Source organism: Emydura macquarii, unplaced genomic scaffold, assembly GCF_026122565.2.
Source record: "Emydura macquarii macquarii isolate MOO-44397 ecotype Brisbane River unplaced genomic scaffold, CSIRO-AGI_Emac_v2 contig_1551, whole genome shotgun sequence".
NCBI classification, from domain to species: Eukaryota; Metazoa; Chordata; order Testudines; family Chelidae; genus Emydura; species Emydura macquarii.
This window is the reverse complement of record NW_027131688.1, coordinates 336,053-360,853: the sequence shown is the minus strand read 5'-3', so window position 1 is coordinate 360,853 and position 24,801 is coordinate 336,053. Positions and strand designations below refer to the sequence as shown.

The window sequence follows — 24,801 nt, the reverse complement described above, 5'->3', positions numbered from 1 at the left end:
ATCCCTCCAATTGTAAGGCTGTTTGGGATGAAAGGTGCTGTTTATAAATAAGGCAGAATTGCAGTGAACTGCCAGTTTACACATATCAAACCACTGCTTTAAATAGGAATAGTTTTTTTTCTGGTGTGTCCATCATGGCTATCCTCTGCTTTCCTGATACTATCTGCCTTTTTTCCTAAGAATTTCAGAAGTTGTTTTATTTTTCATAGACTGAAAGTCTCTCTGCTTAGATCTATTTTATAATGATTTTTTTTCAAACCAACAAAAAGACAGATCTTGACTTTTTATTTTGCTATACAAGTTCAGAAGCAACTAAGGGACCATCAGTGCAAGATGTTGTTAATTATTAAATAATTTACATGAAAACTTAATGAAACATTAGGTTTGCAAACTACTGCCTCGTCTATTGAAAACTGCTCGACTAGCAATGTCACAGCATGCATAAATATGAAATGATTTTTTTATGAAATTAGGCCCAAGTCCCAATCCTGCTCCGATTGAAATGAGCAGGACTCGGCCCTTTATGTACATTTGAATAGACTCATAATTAGCATTATGGTTGTTTTCAGCTATAAAAATCAAATCTTTCTAACTTCAGAGACATCCTGAAATCAAGCTTTGTTTAGCTCAGATTTACATGGCTGAACATCGTCCTGCCCCTGCAGCTTTTTGGGAAAGTACCACTCTGGCTTCACAAGGAGCTTTTTAGCTATCTAAAAACCCAAAGGGATACCCGTAGGGATGGAAGGAGGGCCATGTCACCAAGGGAGAATACATGGGAATAGTGTGAGCGTATAGGGACAAAATCAGGAAACAAAGGCAAAGAATGAGTGACAGCCGGCAAGGAATGTTAGAGACAGCAAGAAAGGGTTCTACAAATATGTCAGACAAAATAGAAAGTCCAGGGATGGTGTGGGCCCACCCTTTATTCTGCACTATAACATCTAGAACTACCAGCCTTGAGTGTTGCTATTTATGACTAATGCCCCTCGCTGATTATCTATCAGTACGCAGTGCAGTGCAGATGCTGTGGAATATACAGTAACCAGCTCTAGAATAAACTCCTAATTTACACAGGATGTGCTAAATAAATGTATCAGTTGTGCTCCTGCTGTATCTGTTACATTTCCTACACAGGGCCCAAGATTTTATATGGAAAACCCTAGTCTCCAAAATATATATATATATATATTGAGCAAAGAGGTCACCGAGTCTTTCAGACTCTGGTAGCTTCTATCTGAATGCACAAATGAGCAAGAGTTTATTATACCACCTCTTTTAGGAGGGCATCAGCATCTTCCACATATAACTCCCTTTTATGCACAAATCAAGTTCATCTGGAAACAAATCGACCTTACATTTTTAATTCAGGCAGACTGAAGTCGTCTGCTTCTATAAGTCTTGCCAAGGATCATAGAACCATAGGGTGAGAAGGGACCGCAAGGGTCATCATGCCAAGATGCAGGATTTGTTGGGTCTAAACCATTCAAAACAGATGGCTCTCCAGACTCTTTTGGAAAACCTTCAGTGAAGTTCCACAGCTTCCCGGGGCCATCTGTTCCAATGTCTGACTGTTCTTACAGTTAGGAAGTTTTTCCTGAGATTCAACCTAAATCTGCCATGCTAGAACCCATCGCCTCTTGTCCTGTCCTCTGAGGCAAGAGAGAACAACTTATCTCCATCTTTGTTACGGCAGCGTTTCATGTGTCTGAAGACCACTATCATGTCAGCTCTTAATCTGCTCTTTCCAAACTAAACATACACAGTTCCTTCAGCCTTTGCTCACATGGCTTGCATTCCATCACTTCGATCATCTTTGTCACTTACCTCTGGATCCTTTCCATTTTCTCTACAGCCTTCCTATACAGCAGCAAATCAAAATTGGATATAGTACTCCTGCTGTGACCAACAAGCACTGAGTAGAGCGGTACTATCACTTCCCATGACTTGCACGCTATGCCTCTGTTAATACAACCCAAAATTGCATTTGCTTTTTTTGCAACAGCATCATGTTGCTGACCCATGTGATCCACCACAACTCCCAGATCCTTCTCAGCAGTGCTGCTGCCAAGCCAGTTATACCCCATTCTATATTTGTGCATTTGTCTTTTCTTCCCTAAGTGTAGCAACTTACATTTGTCTTTGCCAAATTTCATGCTGCGTCTATAGCCCAATTCTCCAATTTATACAGATCCCTCTTAATTTTAGCTCTATCCTCCAAAGTGTTGGCAACCCCCCCAGCTTTGTGTCATCTGCAGATTTGATCAGTATGCTCTGTATTCCTACATCCATTTAAAGATGTTAAATAATGCTGGACCCAGAACAGAACCCTAGGGAACCCCATTGCAGATCTCCATCCAATTTGACATCATTCCATTAATAGCTACTCTTTGTTTAACCATAGTTTAACCACCTATGTATCCACTTAACGGTAGTTCTACTAAGGCTGCATTTCTCCAGTTTCCTTATGAGACTATCATGTGGGACAGTTCCAAAAACATTGGTAAAATCCAGGTATATTATTCCCCCTATCCATCAAACCAGGAACCTTGTCAAAGAAGGAAATCAAGCTGGTTTGGCATGATTTCTTCTTAGTAAATCCATGATGGCTCCTCCAGGTATTTGCCAATTGAATATCTTATACATTGCTCTAGTAGTTTCCCAGGCATCAAAGTCAGGCTGACTAGTTTATAGTTAGCCACTTCCTCCTTTTTCCCCTTTTAAAGATGGGCACATGTTAGTCCTTCTCCAATCTCCCAAGACCTCTCCTGTCATCCAAGAGTTTGCAAATATTATTGCAAGTGACTCTGAGATCTCTTCAGCTAATTCCTTCAGCACCATGAGATGAATAGCATCAGACCCTGCTGATTTGAATTCATTCAAATTAGTCAGAAGATCTCTGAGGTGTTCTTTACTTATCCTGATGTGCATCCCTTCCCCTTTATTGTCTATGGTAAATTCACTAGGCGTCTGGTCACGTTATTTTTTGTATGAAGACTGAAGCAAAGTAGGCATTGAGCAGCTTCCTTCCTGTTATCCTGTTACCAGCTCACCTTCTGGGGACCAGTCCCTTCCATTGCAGCATGAGGGCAATGGTGGTGGTTGTGCTGTTTGAATATAGCTTATGAAATAATGTATAGTCGCAAGTTGATGTAATAGATGCATTTTAATTTCAACTATTTGATTTAAATCAAAACCTATTTCATAGAATCATAGAGTTGGAAGGGACCTCAGGAGGTCATCTAGTCCAACCCCCTGCTCAGAGCAGGAATAACCTCAGCTAAATAATCCCAGCAAGGATTTTGTCAAGCCGCAGCTTAAAAACCTCTAAAGATGGAGATTCCACCACTTCCCTAGGTATTTAGACCATGACAATAAATGCCAGCCTGAATATTAGTTATCAGAAATAAATCACTTGTTACTGAATATCTGAGGTTAAGGATTAACAATTAAAATCAAATTTTAAGACGCATCCTCATTTAGTGACTACTACATGGGTTTTGTGTCCTAGGAGCAGCCTGGACAGTGCAGCCATATCTCTGAGGTGTTGGCAGCCGCCTCACCAGGCCGCAGTTGGCCTGGGGTCCCTTATCACTGCCCAGTCAGCATGCAAGAGGCAGTCTGTGGACCAGCTGAAGGGTGAGCACAGATAGATATGTTCTGCTAAGGCTGTGACTCCAAAAGCAGTAGCACTGTGGTATTTTAGACCTGCCTTTGGGGAAAGTGAGTCAGAGCTGTCCTCTGCAGTACCTAGACTAGGATGGGGGGAGTGATATTCACAGTAAGGGAGGGCGTGGGTGTGCACACGGGCACAAACACACATCTGGGCAGTGCAGATTCCTAGTGCACTCCTAGGAGATCACAGATGGTGGAGTCCTAGATAACCCATTCCAGTGCTTCCCACCCTCCTAGTGAAAAAGCTTTTCCTAATGTCCAACCTAGACCTCCCCCACTGCAACTTGAGACCATTGCTCCTTGTTCTGTCATCTGCCACCACTGAGAACAGCCTAGCCCCATCCTCCCTGGAACCCCCTTTCAGGTAGTTAAAGGCTGCTATCAAATCCCCCCTCATTCTTCTCTTCTGCAGACTAAACAAGTCTAGTTCTCTCAGCCTCTCCTCATAAGTCTTGTGCTCCAGCCCCCTAATCATTGTTGTTACCCTCTGATGAACTCTCTCCAACTTGTCCACATCCTTTTTGTAGTGGGGGGGCCAAAACAATACTCCAAATGCGGCCTCACCAATGCCGAATAGAGGGTAATAATCACTTCCCATGATCTGCTGGCAATGCTCCTATTAATGCAGCCCAATATGCCATTAGCCTTCTTGGCAATAAGGGCACACTGCTGACTCATATCCAGCTTCTTGTCCACTGTAACCCCCAGGTCCTTTTCTGCAGCACTGCTGCCTAGCTCGTCGGTTCCCAGTCTGTAGCTATGCATGGGATACTTCTGTCCTAAGTGCAGGACTCTGCACTTGTCCTTGTTGAACCTCATCAGATTTCTTTTGGCCCAATCCTCCAATTTGTCTCGGTCACTCTGTATCCTATCCCTACCTTCCAGGGTATCTACCACTCCCCCAGCTTAGTGTCATCTGCAAACTTGCTGAGGGTGCAATCTACCCCATCCTCCAGATCATTAATGAAGATGTGGAACAAAACTGACCCCAGCACCGACCCCTGTGGCACTCCGCTTGTGACCGGCTGCCATCTAGACATGGAGTCATTGATCACTACTCGTTGATCCTGATGATCTAGCCAGCTCTCTATCCACCTTATAGTCCATTCATCCAACTCATACTTCTTTAATATCTAAAGAACAAACCTTTTTGAAATAAATTGCTTCAGTTTTTAAAATTCTCGACATTGAAAATAATATTTACCTCTTAGACAGCACTTTTCACCCATACGTATCAAAATAGTTTAGCCTCAAATGTTTTTATACATGCACAGTAGGATTTGCTGCTAGGTTTTTTGCTTAATCTCAATTGGGTTTGCAAAGTGTTTCACGGCGACCTCATGGTGCTAATAAATTTAAAATCTGCAAAACGTTACCAACACTTGAGGAGGTTCCCAGTGAACATCGTCATGTCTGGGAAGAGGAGGAGAAGGAGGCAGCATTGGTGAGCCGCTAGGGAAAAGCTGGTGTAGAAGGTATAAACTGCTGACTGTGTGTGTACTTACACGTGCTTTGTGAGAGGAACTTGGGGTGGAGAGGAAGAGAGGTAGAGTTCTGCAGCAGCATCCAGCAGATTAGGATGATGAGGGTCATGTTGAGAACCAGGCCAAGTAGATGGAGGTCATCCCACTCACATGTAGTCTCCAGGTATCATGTGCTCTGTGTCCTCTGATCGCAAGATGTGACAGAGGAGCAGATCACCAACTGTCTCTGTCCCTTCAGTGCATCGCCGCGTGCAGTAGAGCCCCAGAGTAGGTTTGCAGTGTGAGAAGTGAGACTCTGGGTATATCTACACAGCAAAAAAGACTTGCAGTAGTGAGTCTTAGAGCCCAGGTCAACTGACCTGAGCTCACAGTGGGGGGGGCTAAAAATAGCCATGTTCAGGTTTGGGCTGGAGTCTGGGCTCTAAAACCCAGGGAAGGGCTGGGAGCTCACATTGTAACCCAAGTCTGAACATCTGCATGGCTATCTTTAGCCCCACAGTGTGAGCCCTGTGAACCTGAGTCAGTTGACCCAGGCTCCGAGACTTTCTGCTGTGAATTTTTTTTTGCTGTGTCAACGATGCCTGAGGAAAAGTGATTGACCTGTGGGCACAGTGGTGCAGTAGAATGTGCATGCGACTGGGAGCTGATAAAAGCGATTAATTAGTAACTGCCACTTGCTCTTAAATTCTTTGCTAGAGTTTGCTTCTGTGGCTTGTTATCCACAGCTGATTGCTGCCAAGCGTCCATCAAACACACAGAATGAAACATAATGGCAGCTGCTTATGCTGCCCAGGAATATATTGTACCAGACTGGCAGGGTTTGCCTGACCCCCACCCTGTTCGCAGGTGATGATCTCTTTGGAAGAAGGTTCCATGGGTTCTGCTGAGGCAGGCAACTTCTTGTGTCAGCCAGATACAAAGTCAGAGCTAGGCGAGGTTCTCTAACAGAGAAGACCTCGGGTATGGGCTGAGCAATGCTGAGAAGCAACCAAGTCTGGGGAGAATGGCTGAGCTGAACTTATGTTGTAAATTTCATGGTTAATAAAGCCAAAGGCCAGGGAAGGGGTCAGTGCTGACTACACCAGGTGTGGACTGATTGGGAGAAGCACATACAGTTGCAATCACATTTTAAGCTACATTTCAGCAGAAATACGTAATGACATAAAACCGAGAGATCAGATATCTGCTGCTGACGGGGCGGGGCTTGGGTGCTGGGCAATGCGCGTGCTCAGCCCCCCGCCCCGTGCCAATCCTATTATGGCTTTTGTTTAACATAGAATCCCAGAAGCTAAAGGGGCAAGAGACCTGTTAAGTCATTTAGTCCATACCCTGCCCACATCAGCCAAGTCCCTGCTGTAGATTCTGCCTGTCCAGCTAGTTCTAAACCTCTTAAATGAAAAACTTTCCACTCCTTCCTTCAGAGGATTTTCCACAGTCTAGTGGGCCTAACTAGGGTTTTCCAGCATTTCCCACACACAGAGCTTAGTATGCATGTTCTCCTTCTAGTGAGTTTGGAGTTTGCTTGCTCCTGGGATGCTGAACTTGTCTGTAGAGGTCCTATCCACCACACTACAGCAACAAGGCACACCATTTCCCAGCCTGCTTCGGGTCCAGGGTGGGGACAGAATAGACTGGCAACTCTTTCAAAAGATACTGTGTGGCTTTGGATGGAATAATGTGTCTAGACAGTTTGCTGGGCCAGTGAGGAATACGGTGACCAGATGTCCTGATTTATAGGGACAGTCCTAATATTTGGAGCTTTCCCTATTACACCCATTTTTCACACTTGCTAGCTGGTCACCCTAGTGGGGAGCCGGGGCTCCCCAGTCCCTCAGTCGGAGGGGCCAGGCTGCTCAGAGACCAAAGCCCTCATTTTGGTTTCACTTTTTGGGCTGTTGGGGGTTGTAGCTGAGAGAGGAGCAGCACAGGCAGGGGAGTCTGTAATCAATTTGACTTCCCCCAGAAAGGGAGCCATTGAACTATTGTGGGATGTAATGTGTGAATGCGGAGCACCAGCCTTGTGGAGACCAGCGATGAGGGAAGCAAAGAACTGACCAGGTTGCATATTAATGCTTTGTGGTGGTTGTGGGATGGGTTCCATTCCTTGTGAGCAGCAAAGCAGTGTTAGTTGTTTTCCTGCAGGACAGCACCCCTTGTGTCCCAGGCAGAGAGGAGTCACTTGGCTAGAGGCACCAAATAAAGAACCCAGGACCTGACCCATGTAAGCTGCGGGGAGAAGCCTCTCCCAATAGCAAGCACCAGCATGGAGGCTTCAGCCAGGCCTCTGGGAGGGGCTATAATTGCACATGTCCATTTCACTGTAAGGTGTTTGCATCTCATGCACTGCTGCCGGAGTGTTTTCCCTAGTAGTACCCTTCGGGGCAGCCATTTGTGCACCCAGGCTTCCCCCATGCACTGAGCTGAGGATGGAGGAGCACACCCTGCCCATCATTCAGTTCCTTCTTATCATCTGGGGTTGCTGGTCAGAGCACGTACTGTGCGTACATTCCTCTGTGAACACACAACATGTTGATAGTTAGTTATCTCCTTGTTAGCTAGTGGCACTGGTCTTGGTTCATGTGGACGCCATTCCCTCTTCCTGGGGAATGGGCACCCGCTGGTTGCAGACGCACCGGTGACGCTCATTCCCAGGTTAATTGTCAAGGGGAACAAGAATGAGGCAGAACAATTCTCATAGCTCCAGTCTGGCTAGGCAGCTGTAGAGCTCTCATCTGCCCAGGCTGTCTACCCAGGAACCCTCAATTCTGCCTCGAGTCAAGGACTTGATCTCCCACACCTGGCAGCGTGGTTCTCTGGCGGTTGAATTCATAGCAGGTGCACTGTTCAGCAGCGGGCCAGGGGGTCCTGCTCTGGAGCAGAAACCATCTATGAGAGCTACTTGCCTCAGTAAATGGAAGAATTTCTCATTCTGAGCAGCTAGCCACCGCATGTCTCCAACACAATCTATGGTCTAAAATGGCTTGGATTATTTTTTACATCTCAGAGAGTCAGCTCCGTTAAGGTGCACCTGCTGTAATGTCACCATTTCAACCCCTTCTTATTGGAAGGGCTGTTTTCTTTAATCCCATGGAAACCAGATTCCTAAAAGGTCTGGATAGGTTGTTCCCACTTCTCAGGGACCCAGCACCCCCTCGGGACTTGAATTCAGTTCTGTCGGCTCTAAAAAGACCTCCATTTGGCTCTCAGCTTCTTGCTCTTTGTTACAGTTCTTCATGATGGTGGCTTCCTTCATAGCCATCACCTCTGCAAAGCGAGGGGGGAGTCACATGCCATGGTAATGGATCTCTTCGGACCAGGGGTGGGCAATAATTTTTGCAGAGGGCCACTACACGAATTTTGGTAAGTTGCTGTGGGCCTGGGCCACTTCCGACTTCTGGTAATGTGGCCAGAAGCAAGAAGTTCTGGAAGCAACTGGAGGAGAATCACTAAGCTGCTGACGCTCCAGTTGCCAAGGTAACTGGAGCATCGGGCAGCTTAGTTTCTCAGCCAGTCGCTACCTGAACTTCCTGCTTCTGGCCACTTGACCAGAAGCTGGAAGTTTGGGGAGAGACTGGCTGAAAGCTGCCTGATGCTCCAGGGTAGTTTAAGCAGAGCATAGGCAGCAGAAGCAACAGATTGGGTGGACCTGCATTCACCCCGCATGACGAGCCGGACAGAAATGTTAGACGGGCTGGATCCAGCCCACAGGCCGTATTTTCCCCACCCCTGTCCTAGACTGTATCCCATAAGGAGAAGGTGCTACTCAGGCCACACCTAAGTTTCTTTTCAGAGTAGTTTCTCTTCCAGATCAGTCAGTCAATATTCTAACTGGTCTTTTTTTCTCTAGCCACATTCTCACAGAAATGATCAAAAGTGACACACTTTAGATGTGCACAGAGTCCTAGCTTTTTATCATGGTACAAGAAGCTTTTCTGGGTGTCCTCCCTTCTCTTTGTGTCCTATGCAGAACAAATGAGAAGTCATCGTGTTACACCACAACGGCTCTCTGAAAGGATGACCATTTGCATTGCTGCTAAACGTCTCATGACATCTGAACAATTGCTAAGCCATTCAGCGAGGGCACACTTGGTCTTGGGCACATTTCCCACAAACTCAGCCGTCTTTGACATTTGCACAGCAGCTCCGTGGTCTTAGGGTCACACGTTTGCTAGACACTGTGCAATTGCTATAGCTTTGAGGGAGGATCCAAATGTAGGGAATCAGTCCTACAGCCCCCTTCTGATGAGACCACCAGCCCCACCTTCAGTGAAAACCGTGTGGGTGTCTCCTGTGGTCACGCGTGCAACCACTTGAAGATGAAAAGGAGTTACTCACCTTCTTAGAACTGTTGTTCTTCAAGATGTGTTGCCTGTGTCCCTTACGTGACCCACCCACCTTCCCCAACCCATTGGAGTCTATCATCTGGATTCTAATTAGAAGGAACTGAAGGATGGGCTAGGCAGTTCCGCCCTTTATAAACTCAGCTCAGAGCATGGGGGAAGGCAAGCAGCTTACATGGCCATCACTATGGGTACCACTGAAGAAAGCTCTCTGGCACCAGTGCGCAAGATGCACACACCCCTGCCGTGTAAAGGATCTGTGCAACACATCTAAAAGAACAACAGTGATGAGAAGGTGAGGAAGGGACTTTCTCTTGAGAGGATTTGTTTTAGATTAAAGCAAACAGCAAAGCACAAATATGAAATGCTCACAAACGAGGCAGCAGAGTGTGCGTCTCGCTCCCTGAAATCCGCCATCAAGAGTCCTCTCACAACTCAGCAAGCAGATGTCTTTCATTCAGAGGTGTCTTACACTGAGCACTGGATCACAGCTGCACGTGCCACAGATGAGATGGCTCCTTTGTTTGCCTATTAATGTGACAGCTTATCCTGGCCCACATTACTGGGGATTCATGTACAATCTGGTCTTGCCTACAGGTCTCACCATTACAAATACAGCACTTTCCAGCAGTCTGAGGCAGCTGAGAGAGCAGTTTCCCCTTTTACATACAAAGGGAGGTCACTATGGTGCTGTGACATACCAGGGTATAACCCAGACCAGTTAGTAGCTGTGTCCCCCTGCCCTGTACCTGGGGTGCCTTTTACAATGCCTTGCTCTTCACAAACAGCCCTCAGCATGTGAGTCACTCCCAGCTATGTCTGCAGCCAGCTAGCCACACCTTGTCTCTTGCCAGCCTTAAAAATTACCCCAAGGCACTCCCCGTGCCAGATTTCCCCCCAGAAACCTATATCCTGTATTGCCCAGCTTTTTGCTAGACAGTACAAGTAGACTGTCTGTTATTCCTTTGAGGAAATAATATGCCCACAACTTGTTACCCCAAATGGAGTTACCCAGACACTTCAACTTGCATACACTGGATCAGATAAAACAATAACACAAGTTTATTAACTACAAAGGGAGAGATGTTCAGTGAGTACAACAATGAGGCATAAAAGTCAGAAATGGTTATAAGAAAACCAAAGAGAAGATATTCACCAGTGCCTAACTGAACAAACTATGAGATTCAAGCAAAGGTTCTCACCTCATGCACCAGCAGATCACTGACCAAACTCTGTGGTCAGGACCCCTCCCCCACAGTCCAATGAATGCTTCCTTTGTCTCCCCAGGGACGGTGAATGCAATGGGCAGGGAGAAAGACGGGGGTGTCTTGGGGTGTTTGTCCCTCCTTTTCATAGTTTCAGTCCCTCTCTTGAAAAACATCTCCATCTGAGACGCAGGAGACAGTCGATGAGGAAGGATGTTCCTCAATCTGTGCTGAGCACACCCCAGTCATCTGGATCAGGGACACCAAAATGAGAGCTGCAGTGACACTGGAGAAACAAGTGGCAATCACACTGTGGAAATTTGAAAGGCCAGATGGTTACCGGTCAGCTGGAAATCAATTTGGAGTTTGGAAATCCACCTCGGGGGCCATTGTCATACAAGTGTGGAGAGCCATTAATATCTTCTTGCTATGCAGGACTGTGACTCTTGGCAAAGTGCAGAACATCATGGATGGACTGGAAGCAATAGGGTTCCCAAACTATGGTGGAGTGATAGACTGCACGCATATCCCTGTTTTGGCACCAGAGCACCTTGCCACAGAGTACATCACCAGAAATGGGAACTTTTCTATGGTTATGCAAGAATTGGTGGATCAGTGGGGAAGATTCACTGACATCAATGTGGAGTGGTCAGGTAAGGTGCATGACAATTGCATCTTTAAAAACACAGGACTATTCAGAAAGCTGAAAGCAGGCACTTTCTTTCCCAACTGGCTGATTACTATTGGAAATGTTGAAATGCCAATAGTGATCCTGGACAACCCAGCCTACCCCTCGCTCCCCTGACTTAGGAAGCTGTACACCAGCCACCTTGACAGCACCAAGGAACGATCCAACTATTCAGCTACCATCTCAGCAGCTGCAGAATGACAGTTGTACATACCTTTGGCCCATTGAAGGGATGATGCTGGCATTGTTTACTCACAAGACTGGATCTCAGTGAGAAAAATACCACAATGGTTATAGCTACCTGCTGGGCCTTGTATAATATCAGTGAAGGAAAGGGGGAAAGGTGGAGGGCAGAGGTGCAACAGCTGTCTCCTGAGTTTGAACAGCCAGACACAAGGGCTTTTAGAAGAGCTCAGCATGGAGCTACACGGGTCAGGGGGGTTTTGAAAGGCCATTTTAACAGTGAGCCACAGTAACACGTTTTTTTTATACTGTGCTTTATCCCGACATGCTCTTTTGTGGCCTGTTAGGAATTGTGTGGTGATTGCTGTACATGTAGGAATGTAATATTGTCAATCCATCTATTAATTTTCTTTGTGGCTTATCCTATGAGTTGCGTCAAACTGCCAGTAACAAGTAGTTGGGTTGCTTTCAGACCTGCTAAGAACTCAGTAGCAGATGTTGCAAACTAATAAAGATGAGTTATGTTTTAAATAATAAACATTTATTTTGTAACAGAATTCAGTGCAAAAAACCCATAACATTTTAATTTAACAGATTAAGAGAACAGAATTTACGAAGGGGAAAGAACATTCGTAGCCATTTCAGCGACTACACCAACAGGTCAGTGTACGTGAAGCTTTGATTGTCTTTACTGTCCCCTGCGGTGGCGTGATAAGGGAAGTGCAGCCATGTGAAATGTAGTGATGCCATGTGGAAGGGGGCTATTCAGATTGAGTTCTCAATGGGCAGCAGAGGGAGTCAAGCCCAGAATTGTTGAACCTGCAGGTTCACCAGAGCCTGCAGCATCTGTGTTTGCTGCCTGAGAAGCCCCATTATGTCCTGGGGCATCTCCCTTTCCTTTTCTCCTCACCACTCTATCCTTCTCCAGGCTGCCCCCAATGTTCATCTTCCAGGTCCTGTGCTCAGAATCACTGGGTTGCAGGATCTTGTTGAACAAATCATCCGAAGTCCTCTTCTTTCTTCTCCTTCTCTGGCTCAGGCATTCTCTAGGTGTGGAGGGGGAGACCCTGATGGCCGCAGTGGCAGCAGCTGCTGATAAAACACACAGAGGTGCCGTTGTCAGTGTAATCTCTGTGGAAAGTGAAGGTTAAGGTGCAGAACTCACTCCCCTCACTCCTCTAAAGTTTTAAAAACTACATGCTCATTCTCACTTCTGCTTGGGATTGCTTATGTGTGGTGCCAGTCACCGCACCGGTCATGGTGAGCAGCCAGAATGGTCAGCTGAATAATTGCACTCAGCAATGGAGAACTGCTAGGTGTTCTTCCAAGATGGGCAATTAGGAAAAGGAATTTTAAAAATTCACGGGGTTTTAAAAATTCACAAAGGGGGAGCTACATGACCCCCGGCAGTGGAGTTCACAATTGTGACCAGAGCAGACGGTGTGGGGCATTGTGGGATAGCTGCAGGAGGACTGTTATGGATGACTTAGGTAATGCAGCATCTACACGTATGATGTGTTGACCTCCATACAGCTACTTTGGCTCAATGCTATTCGCAGAGATGTTGCTACTATGGCGTAATGGGCCACATACATCAGTGGGAGACACATTTAAGTGTAGACATGTGCACAATTAAGTCAATGCAAGGCAGCTTATGTCAACATAACTTTGTAGTGTAGACTAGGTCTTAGTCTTTCATAGAATCATAAATGATTAGGGAAGTGATCTCAGGAGGTCATCGAGTCCAACCCCCTGCTCAGAGCAAGACAGACCCCAACTAAATCATCCCAGCCAGGGCTTTGTCAAACCGCACCTTAAAAACCTCTAAGGATGGAGATTCCACCACCTCTCTGGGTAAACCATTCCAGTGCTTCACCACCCTCCTAGTGAAAATGTTTTTTCCTAATATCCAACCTAGACCTCCCCCACTGCAACTTGAGACCATTGCTCCTTCATCTGTCACCACTGAGAACAGCCTAGCTCCACCCTATTTTAAACCCCCTTTCAGATAGTTGAAGGCCGCTATCAAATCCCCCCCCCCCCCACAATCTTCTCTTTTGCAGACTAAACAAGCTCAGTTCCCTCAGCCTCTCCTCATAAGTCATGTTCTCCAGCCCCCTATATACTAACCCTTTGCTGTTAAAAGCAAAGGGACAGTATATAGGATCATCCATGTAAGGCACTGAGTCAACCCTAATCATGCACTCTGTGTCAAGAGAGTAGAATTAACACGTTTGCTACTAAAGATACTTGCAGTCTCTGTCCATAGAAATAAAGAGTGTTATGATTTTGATGAAGAGACATTCAGATCTTTAATGTATATTCTGCTTGAGAATCCACAAACAAAACTATGTTGTTTGCTTAAACCCTCTGTTTTTACTGGGTAAAGCACTCCAATTTAAGACAGCAATCAGGCAATTTCAAATTCATGTCACAGATTGAAAACATTTTAATCTTCGTTATAACCTAGAATTAGGCTGTCAACCTGAATCTGTAATTTAGGCTGCAGAATGGTTTTCATTCCAATTCCCTCTTTTTCACTTGCTCATAATTTTGCAACTTTCACTTTTGGAACGGAAATATTACTGGCTTGGTCTCTGCCCAAAGATTCATCATTCTGGAAAGTTTGGGTAAAAGCTGCTTCCGTTGTTGCAAGTGTACAAGGCGGTGGGGGTGGAAATAATTTTCAGCTTTATAAAATAAGTCTTGCTAGCTGTTTAAAACAAGTGCCCTGCTGTAAGATCATCAACGGAGCCTAAAGGTGGATTCTGACAGGAAGTGCACCCCTACTGAGGAGACATGTCCTTGTGTGTTCCAGTATATTTGGTCTTGATGTGACTGGATTCTGAGCTTTCCAAACATGTGCTGGTGTTGTGCCAAGTTTATGATGTGGGCCGCTACGGAGGACTGCTGTGCATGTCAACGTGACTAAGGCGCTCGTGGAAAAAGCATGTACTGAAAGTGTGGGTAGCGTGAGTGTTGGCTCAGTTGTGCTCCTGACCTTACAAAGTGGCTAGGGAAACCATGACTCGCTTAGTAAGGTGAACAGGAGCAAAAGGTCTCCGTGAGGTCCCTTGACTGTGGTGTGTGCCGGGGAGCTGAGGGAATCCCTGTGCACCTTGCGAGGAGCATGGGATGAGCCCCTCTCTGATTCCCCATCATGCTGTGGTGTGCTACTGCTTGAAAGTTGTCTCTCCCCTTGCAAAGCATGCAACAACTTTCCCAAACGCTTTGCACCTCCCTTCATTTCAAAGCTGATTGTTTCAGGGCTCAGAGAGGATTGCTCACCCTTCGGAAGTGTGGGGTTACTTCTTACCTGTCATTTGTATCAGCACAGATCACAACCTGACAATAAATGCCACTAACGGATTCATATCTCGGATCTTTACTGGGGAAAGTTATAAGATGCAATTAGAAATCACACATTCCATGGAAAATGTAACAGTGCTACATGAACATGATGGGGTAACTTGAGAAAAATGAATTCAGGGATAGGATAGATCACAAGTTGTTGATATTTAGAATAAACTCACAAAATGATCTCTTTAAAAAGCAGAGTCTCATGCTGATGCTAAATGCACAAGGAAGCCAGCTGTGTGCCTTTAGAAAGGATAGGGCCAAAGGAAGAGAAATGAATGTGGAATGAAGAAAAACAAGTTCGTTGTGAAATCAAGTATGGGAACATTCCATGGAAATGTCTCAGCTCTTTGAGGCGAGATAGTTGTCAGTGAAGAACAGATCTGACTTTCAGTTTATTCACATATCAGTTTGCTGCATCAGTCTGCCTACTTATTTATTTTTGTTGGCTACAGCATACTGTATGGAACATATTTCTTCCATTAAGTTGTTGTGGGCTCAGTGATCCTACCTAACTGGTAAATCAATGCAGATATAAGCTATCTCTTTATTCCATTAGGAAGCATATTTTGTTTTTAATACAACTGACTAAATATTTCAGTAGCTCACAGTCCATTAAATACAATTAGTATGAAATCTCTGTGGATGACAAAACGAGAAATTAAGTTATTAGTAAATCAGTCAATGAACAGTGCAAGTATAGCAGAAGTGAATGTTAATTAGTCCTAGATATAAAATATTTTTAAATGTAATCTATCATTCAAATAAATGCATCTGTTCTATTTTCCACTGTCACTTCAGCCTTGCCTGGATTTAACTTGAGCCAGCTGCTCCTCATCTAAGACATGATTTCTTGTAGGCATACCTGACATCCCAGCAGTGGTGATTCACGTGAACTGAGTATGAGTTCTATAGCTGAGTACTCTCCGTAGAGCGCTGGCAGCTGAACCCATGACATTTCACTTGGAAGGTTGGAAGGTTGAAGATGGGATGATGGTTGGAGAGATCTTCAGAGCTGAGGGCTGGCTTCTGGAGGATTCAGCGCGCTATTGTATTTTTTCAAGGAGTTTGGTAGATGTGCTTCTCTGAAGGAGTTTATTGATTATGCCCATTACTAATGAGATTAGGTCTCCAGTGGCTTTCACCGGCCAGGAGGGGCCTGGATCCATTTCACAGGTTGTGGCACTAATATTTTTCAGAGTTTCTTGAGCTTTTCAAGAGCAATTGGCCAAACTCAGTCGAAGGTGGTGGAGTGGATACTACGATCTGGTTGGGAATGCATCTCTAGTTGTTAAGCACATGCTCAAGGTCTCTGCCTGATCAGGACCTTAAGTAATAATTAGAGTTTAAATAAGATAAATACTCAGCAGTTAGTGCATTCTTCAGGTGTTAAAATAGCTACTGATATGCTAACAAAATTGTAGCCGGAATAATTGTATTGGAGGATTTATAGCCCTGGTAAGCATGCTAATAATCATGTGAGCATAATAATTGCAGCCCTGGAATACACGGGAAAATTAGTATTTATTAATCACTTGCAGATTTCTCATTTGCTTTCTGTTTAATAATCCAATTCCTCTGGAACTATGGCGATTGTCCCAGTGATTGCAGATGAGTTCATTTAATTCTATTACAAAAACCAGAGTTGCACAGCACCAGCACACACCTGTGTTTTCTTCCGCTGTTTGTGGGAGCTCTACTGTGCATTAAGGGATGGGTAATGAAGCTGCACTTTTGCCTTCTTGGATCAGCTGGGGAGCATGTCTCAAAAACACAAGCAAGGACAATATTCCCAGGTAGCACGTCTCATTCTTGCTGCTAGTTACATGTAACTGACTCGGATTAGACAGCATCATTACTGATTTTCCTCTGGTTTTTTCTCTCTGCACTCAATCCTTGAATGCACCCAGTATCTGCTAGGTGGAGCTGTTAGCAGGTTGCGATCCTGGAGTCATCGTGGATCTCTGAAGCTGCTCTAAACTGCACCCTGTTGGCTGTGGCTCCAGAGAAACTTTTGCCGTGCAGCAGTGCTCCAGCCAGCCACATCTCCCTAGGAATCCCCTTACCTGGGCCTTCAGGGTCAAATGGGAGCCAGCTCTCCACCTCCTTCTCAGGGACTGCCCGGTTGGAAAAATCCCACTCCTGAGGGACCAGTTCTTTAGTTCACTGTCTGTTCCCAAGCCGGGTTGTGGCTTGAATCATGTAAATATGACGTTTGTCTTCATTTGATTGCAATAAAGTAACATTTTAAATTGACAGAGGCATTAACATTTAAGCAATGCTGACTATTTATTGCCAAATTTGGTGCCTTTTGGAAGTTGTCTAATGAGGACATAGCTTGTTTGGAAAATTCTGAGTCTTAAAATATTCAGTTTGATTTTCTGCTGGGTTGAGATTCTCCAGTGTAAGTTAGGGTAATTGTTTTGATCTTGCCTTATCTAACATAAACATATGGCAACCTATGTGTTTGAGATTTCAAAAATAAAGGACAAAACAAGACACTCCACTGCACATAATTGTCCCTCTGGGGAGAGGATGAGAGAACAAACAATATGTGACAGATGTTACTCATGTTGTTCATGCACAACTGGAAGGTGCTCAGAGACTACAGTGATGAGTGCAGCATAAACCCAGACTATAACAGAACAGTGGAAATGGACTGAGTGGGTGGGTGGGTGGATGAGTGAGTCCATAGCAGAAGGTATAACAATCTGTCACTATCGATATTTAAGTGACCATCTTTAGCACACTTTCTCCCAGTAACATCTACTTTTGTTCATAAAACAATACAGTATTTATTTAACTTTTCCCCTGCAATTAGGGCAGAACGCGTTTCTTTCCTATCAAAAACCATATACGATTCATAATGTAAGCAAGAATCATAGAAGATGAGGGTTGGAAGGGACCTCAGGAAGTCATCTAGTCCAACCCACTGCTCAAAACAGGATCAACCCAGCTAAATCGTCCCAGCCAGGGATTTGTCAAGCTGGGCCTTAAAAACCTCTAAGGATGGAGTCTCCTCCACCTCCCTAGCTAGCCCATTCCAGGTCAGATTTCACAGCAGGTAGCTCTGCAAATGAATAACTTCAATTAGGAACCCATGCTTCACCTCTTGAGATTACTTGGAAAAGGTGCAAGTATGTTGCATTTGTGCAACATCTCCAGAGGGATACAGGGAACTTTTAAAATGCTGAGAAATAAATTGAATCACTTTTTTTTTCTTTTTTTCAGTTCTCCTAGGCCAAATACCAAAGGATACATTATGTTGGCATCATCTGCTGCTCTTTCTAATTTGAGATGGAGAAGCCAACCTCCAAAATGTTCAAGTATCCAGTTCTACAGCCTTGTCCCTGTTCCATAGGAGAAGCATGTAACAGGATACAGACATATCTGGCAACACCTGCAAAGAAAGGTGAGGTGTAATTCAGCAAAGAAAAGTACAAAAATTTATGGAGCTGAATGGGAGACCGCTGGCAGGATTGTCTCGCTCCTGTCCAAGAAAACAAGGCACATATCACCCACTTGGCATGTTGTAAAATACATTTTAAACAATTTATTTTCAGCCACTAACATTGCTAATCTCTTTGACTGAAATTCAACCTTAGGTAGAGGACCAGCATAAGGCATATGCTACACTGACATCTCCTTTGAATTCTCTTGGACTTGCAATGGCTCTGTCAGGGGTGAACTTCATCCAAAGGGATTAGCTACTGTCCTGACTGTGCTAAGTGTGGCTGATCAGTGGCAACGATCTAAAGATTGAATGTTAGTTTGTTTTGCTGTTGAAGATAGTTGCTGTCGCACTGCATTGAAGAGGAGCACTCTGTGTGCATGTAACACCCACGTACATTTACGCAGAAGATTTGAAAGATCCCTTCTACCGGTTCCCACTTAACACTGGCAAGTTAAGTAGGTGATGATTTCTTTCTTTGTGCCACCTTCCCTGCTTATCCTCTAAAAGGCTTCTTTGGTCCATCTGAGAATGGCCATTTTAAATTTGCATTGTATTAAACACTACAGGGAAATAAACTGCAATTCCAGTTCTTGTTAAAACAGAATGCAAGACAAATAGACAAGCCATACTACATGGTATGTTTTTGAATGTCTTTTGACAAATTATGATTATGAATTTCAACAAAGAATATGGTTTCTCTTGGAAGTCAGGATGCTAAAAGTAATTCTTTGTGGTTGGCTGTCCTTTTAATCAGAGTATTTCATTGTTGGCATACCATGTTTTTAGCAAGATTAGCTGAGTATAAATTTTGCATGACCACATCAGTAGCAATGTGATTGGAACAGGTAAAGGAGTTTCTAGACATCAGTGAGGGGAGGGATAGGGCACTAGGCTAGGAGTCACCGGACCTGGGTTCTGTTTTCACTCTGCCACTCTCCAGGTGGGACACTTGGTCAATCCACTTGCCTCAGTGTCCACATCTGTAAAGGCAGGCGCTGATACTGGCTTGCCTTGCTAAGAGCTTGGAGAGCTCCCTGCAAGGGAGCTGCGCAAAGAACAGACAGGTTCTGTCATCATCAATAAAAAGTGCTTGAGTTCTGTCCTAGTCTCTTAGGTATCCCACAACTTCAAAATCTAAAAACAATCCTTCTGAATTTGTCCTGAACCTCTCTGGGCTGTTATCTGTGCATAGAAATATATTACATTCAATTCAATTTTTAGCCTCCAGCAGGCTAACCTGATTGCCTTCTATGCTGAGATCTCTCATGAGATATACAGTCTCACACAGTATTCTTATCAGCAAGTTAAAGAAGTATGGGTTGGATGAATGGACTATAAAACGGATAGAGAACTGGCTAGAGCACCTGCTAAGGGGTTAACAGAGCTCTAGAGAGGATGCACAGAAGGGCCAATTAGACAGGGGCTGAGAGGAGTGGCCAATCAGGGCCCAGCAGGCCCATATAAAATGAGCTGCAGGGCAAAGCAGGGTCAGTCACTCCCTGGAGCTTGAGGAGGGAAGACTAGCTGCCCTGCAGGCTGACGATACAGTCTCCCATGGTATTCTTATCAGCAAGTTACAGACGTACAGGCTGGATGAATTGATTATAAAATGGATAGAGAGCTGACTAGATCATTGGGCTCAATGGCTAGTGAGCTGTCTCGCTAGCAGCCAGTCACAAGTGGAGTGCCCCAGGAGTCGGTCCTGGGGCCGGTTTTGTTCAATATCTTCATCAATGATCTGGAGGATGGGGTAGGTTGCACCCTCAGCAAGTTTGCAGATGACACTGAGATGAGGGAAGTGGTAGATAACCTGGAAGGTAGGGATAGGATACAGAAAGACCTTAAAAATTGGAGGATTGGGCCAAAAGAAATCTGATGAAGTTCAACAAGGACAAGTGCAGAATCCTGCACTTAGGACGGAAGAGTCCCATGCACAGCTTCAGACTGGGGACCGACGAGCTAGGCAGCAGTTCTGCAAAAAAGGACCTGGGGGTTACAGTGGACAAGAAGCTGGAGATGAGTCAGCAGTGTGCCCTGGTTGCCAGGAAGGCTAATAGCATATTGGGCTGCATTAGTAGGAGCATTGCCAGCAGATGGAGGGAAGTGATTATTCCCCTCTATTCGGCATTGGTGAGGCCTCATTTGGAGTATTGTGTTCAGTTTTGGGCCCCCCACTACAGGAAGGACGTGGACAAATTGGAGAGAGTCCAGTGGAGGGCAACAAAAATGATTAGGGGGCTGGAATACATGACTTATGAGGAGAGGCTAAGGGAACAAGGCTTGTTTAGCCTGCAGAAGAGAAGAATGAGGGGGGATTTGATAGCAGCCTTTAACTACCTGAAAGGGAGTTCCAGGGAGGATTGAGCTAGGCTGTTCTCAGTGGTGGCAGATGACAGAACAAGGAGCAACGGTCTCAAGTTGCAGAGGGGGAGGTCTAGGTTGGACATTAGGAAAAAGTTTTTCACTAGGAGGGTGGTGAAGCACTGGAATGGGTTACCTAGGGAGGTGGTGGAATCTCCATCTTTAGAGGTTTTTAAGCTGAGGCTTGACAAAAAACTCGCTGGGATTATTTAGATGAGGTTAGTCCTGCTTTGAGCAGGGAATTGGACTAGATGACCTCCTGAGGTCCCTTCCAACTCTGTGATTCTATGAGATGACTGACTCTGTGGATGTGGGGAAAGCAGTGAATGTGATATACTTTGCCTTTAGCAAAGCTTTTGATATATTATTCTTACCAGCAAGTTAAAGAACTATGGGTTGGATGAATGGACTATAAGGCAGATAGAAAGCTGTCTAGATTATGGGCCTCAACGGGTATTGATCAAAGGCTAAATGTCTACTTTGCAGCTGGTATCAAGCAGAGTGCCCCAGGTGTCGTTTGTGTGGCTGGTTTTGTTCAACATCTTCATTAATGATCTGGAGGATGAGGTGGATTGCACCCTCAGCAAATTTGCAGATGACACTAAGCTGGCGGGTGTGGTGTAATGCTCAAATTGGAGGATTGGGCCAAAAAACATCTGATGAGGTTCAACAAGGACAAGTGCAGAGTCCTACACTTAGGATGGAAGAATCCCATGCACTGCTACAGACTGCGGACTCACTTGCTAGGCAGCAGTTCTGCAGAACATGACCTGGGGCTTACAGTGGATAAGAAGCTGGGTATGCGTCAACAGTGTGCCCTGGTTGCCAAGAAGGCTAATGGCATATTGGGCTGCATTAGAAACTGGGCTTCTTTAGCCTGCAGAAGATAAGAGTGAGGGGGGATTTGATAGCGGCCTTCAACTACCTGGAGGGAGATTCCAGGAAGGATGGAGCTAGGTATTTCTCACTGGGGGAAGATGACAGAACAAGGATCAATGGTCTCAAGTTACAGTGGGGAGGTGTAGACTGAATATTAGGAAAAGCTATTTCACAAGAGGATGATGAAGCACTGGAATGGGTTATCTAGGGAGGTGGTGGATTCTCCATCCTTACAGGTTTTTAAGACCCAGCTTTCCAAAGCCGTGGCTAGGGTGATTTAGTTTGGGTTGGGCCTGCTTTGAGCAAGGGGTTGGACTGGATGACCTCCTGAGATCCCTTCCATCCCTAATCTTCTATGATTCTATGAAATTGCAATGGTTAGAAAAACCAAAGTGTTCAGTCCCAGTATTTCTAATTCTTTCATACTCACATCTCCAGTGGAATTTCGAACAAGGGTGGAGATGGACAGTTCCTGTGGAGGGTCAGGAAATTATGACCTGCAGGAAATGAGCAATTAGGTACTAATGCTGATAATTAGGCTGAAGAGATGCGGGCTCAGTAGAACTACCAGTAAGTGGATACATAATTTGTTAATCAACCACAAACAAAGAATAGCTATTAATGGAATGATGTCATATTGGAGAGAGGTCTCAAGTCAGGTTCTGCGAGGATCTGTTCTGGGTCCACTATTGTTTAATATCTTTATTAATGACCTGGATGTAGGAATAGGGAGCCTACTGATCAAATGTGCATATGACACAAAGCTGGCAGGGGGATTGCAAACACTTTGGAGAATACAGCTATAATTCAAAGGCATCTTGATAAACTGGAGAACTGGGCTATAGCCAACAAAATGAAATTCAACAAAGACAAATGTGCTACACTTAGGGAAGAAAAAACAAATGAACAATTACAAAATGGGGTATAACTAGCTTGGCAGCAGCACTGCTGAGAAGGATCTGGGAGTTGTGGTGGATCAGAACCTCAACATGAGTCAACAGAGTAATGCTGTTGCCAAAACAAAAAGTGCAATTTTGGATTACATGAACATAACATGCAAGTCACGGGAGGCAATAGTACCGCTCTACTTGGCGCTGGTTAGGTCTCAGTTGGAGTATTGTGTCCAGTTTTGATCACTGCTGTATGGAAAGGCTGTAGAGAAACTGGAAAGATCAAGAGGTGAGTGACAAAGATGACCAAAGGGATGGAATGTAAGCAATATGAGCAAAGGCTGAAGGAACTGGGTATGTTTAGTTTGGAGAAGAGGAGACGGGGGTATGATAGTGGACTTTAAATACTTGAGGACTGCCATAAAAAGATGGAGAAAAGTTGTTCTTTCTTGCCACAGAAGGCAGGACAAGAGGCAATTGGTTCAAACTACAGCATGTCAGATTTAGATTAAATCTCAGGAAAAACTTCCAAACTGTAAGAACAGTAGGACAATGAAACAGACTGTCTAGGGAGGTCATAGAAGGTCCTTCACTGGAGGTTTTCAAAAGGAGGCTTGGTAGGTATCTGTCTTGAATGGTTTAGACCCAATAAATCCTGCATCTTGGCAGGGGGTTAGACTAGACGACCCTTGAGGTCCCCTATCTGGTAATAGTCTCTTATACCCAGCTCTTATAATATATTAATTTATTAGTTACCAGCTATTCTCTTCTGCAGGCACAGAAAATTTTCATCATTTGGACCAATTAATTGCAAGTTGAGAAATCATCTGGGAGTTGAGAAAGCAGGAAGCAGGAAGCCTTTCTCTTCCAGTGTATGAATAAAAAACAAGGAGAGAGAGAATGAGATCTACTTGTTTTAAAAGTCTGAAGGACAGCCAAAGTAATGTTGAGACTGTTGTCTTGCTTTCAAGAGCCCTAGTAACTTTCACTTAGGAATATTTGAAAATTTCCCCAGGATGACCTGAAATAATCACTTCAATTCACTGACTGCAGTTAATCACTGTGTTCCATTAAATAAATCATTTGTAAATGTGAAACGTGTTTTGATAATAGAAGCTATGCATCCAAAACATTTAAGGCTGTTTTGTTTAATAAAAATAAATTTTATATGCTGTGTTGTGTGTTTAATTAAATTCCAGTTACAATTCTAATGCAGTTTGACACAAATCATAAGCAGAAAGTTAATTATCTATAAAATAAGCAATTCATTGTTCACCATTGTCTAACATACTAAAAATGTGCAAAGGCTGATAATTATATAGCTTAATATTTTCAGTTTGCTTAAATAAATGTATAAAGTTATAGTGTACTCTCCAAGGTAGTAAATAGATGTACCAAATCTAGTCTAAAGGCTCTATTTAGTTGTAAATCAACATGTTTATTAGCTATATCAACGAGTGAAAATGAACCTTTCTTTAGAAAATAACTGAAGTACAAATGGAAAAGTTTATTAAAATCTAGGCTTTCCATCGGGTGATTTAAATTGCCTTGATTTGAAATCAGTCCACTCTGTGGTGAATGATGTGACCAAGGTGCTATCAGCAGGAAGAGTTTTTGCTTCCATAACAGTGAAGCATCCGCTTAATAAATTCATTCATGCCATGTTCACAGGTGCCATTCCAGCTCATTCATTAAATACAAAGCTATTTTGCTAGTATAATGAATTCCTAGAAATATGTGCATCCTATAAAAATTTCCACCCTTCTCCTGTCAAACACACTAAATTTCAATTGCCAAATGAGCAGAGACAATTTTGATTAAAAAAGAGAATTTATACCACTCTGTTAAGTGTTTGCTTAGTCAGTTGCCCATATACTTGTATTTCCTCCTCTCATTTTTTATTTCAGTTGATGGAGAAGTAGCATACAGGAGGGAAAACTAGCTGGTTTTCTGCAAACCTCAAACAGGACTGCTGGAGAGGATTTCACACGCTTGGTGGAATTTCAGTATTATGCAAGCACTCATGTTCTGGGGGGCATGCAATTTTCATTCAACTAGATTTTCATGGATAACTTGGTGGCATCTGATGTCTGCCACACAAAGTAATAGTGTACTGCACTCTTCTCTAATCTCACTGGCCACCTTGAGAGGGTATTGAGGCATTGCAACTATCGGGCATTTCACGGAGCAAACTTGTTTACTATGTTAGCCTGGGTTTACCCTGTCATGTTTTTCCTGTAATGTTCAGGTTTTCTCTACAGTTGCAAAGTTTCTGCTGATGGCAA

General features: G+C 44.3%; 1 long non-coding RNA gene across 6 annotated transcripts in view; it reads left to right on the top strand.

Annotated features, from left to right (window-relative positions):
* LOC137157683 (uncharacterized) overlaps positions 1-23,683 on the top strand; it is a 79,227-nt gene extending 55,544 nt beyond the window's left edge. For 3 of the 6 annotated variants that reach the window (XR_010921176.1, XR_010921177.1, XR_010921179.1), the window contains 3 exons: positions 12,170-12,235; positions 18,164-18,344; positions 23,292-23,683. This is a non-coding gene — a long non-coding RNA (uncharacterized lncRNA). The remainder of the gene's footprint in view (positions 1-12,169; positions 12,236-18,163; positions 18,345-23,291) is intronic. The other 3 variants (XR_010921180.1, XR_010921178.1, XR_010921181.1) reach the window with 1 other exon arrangement.
* Positions 23,684-24,801: the final 1,118 nt, after the last annotated feature.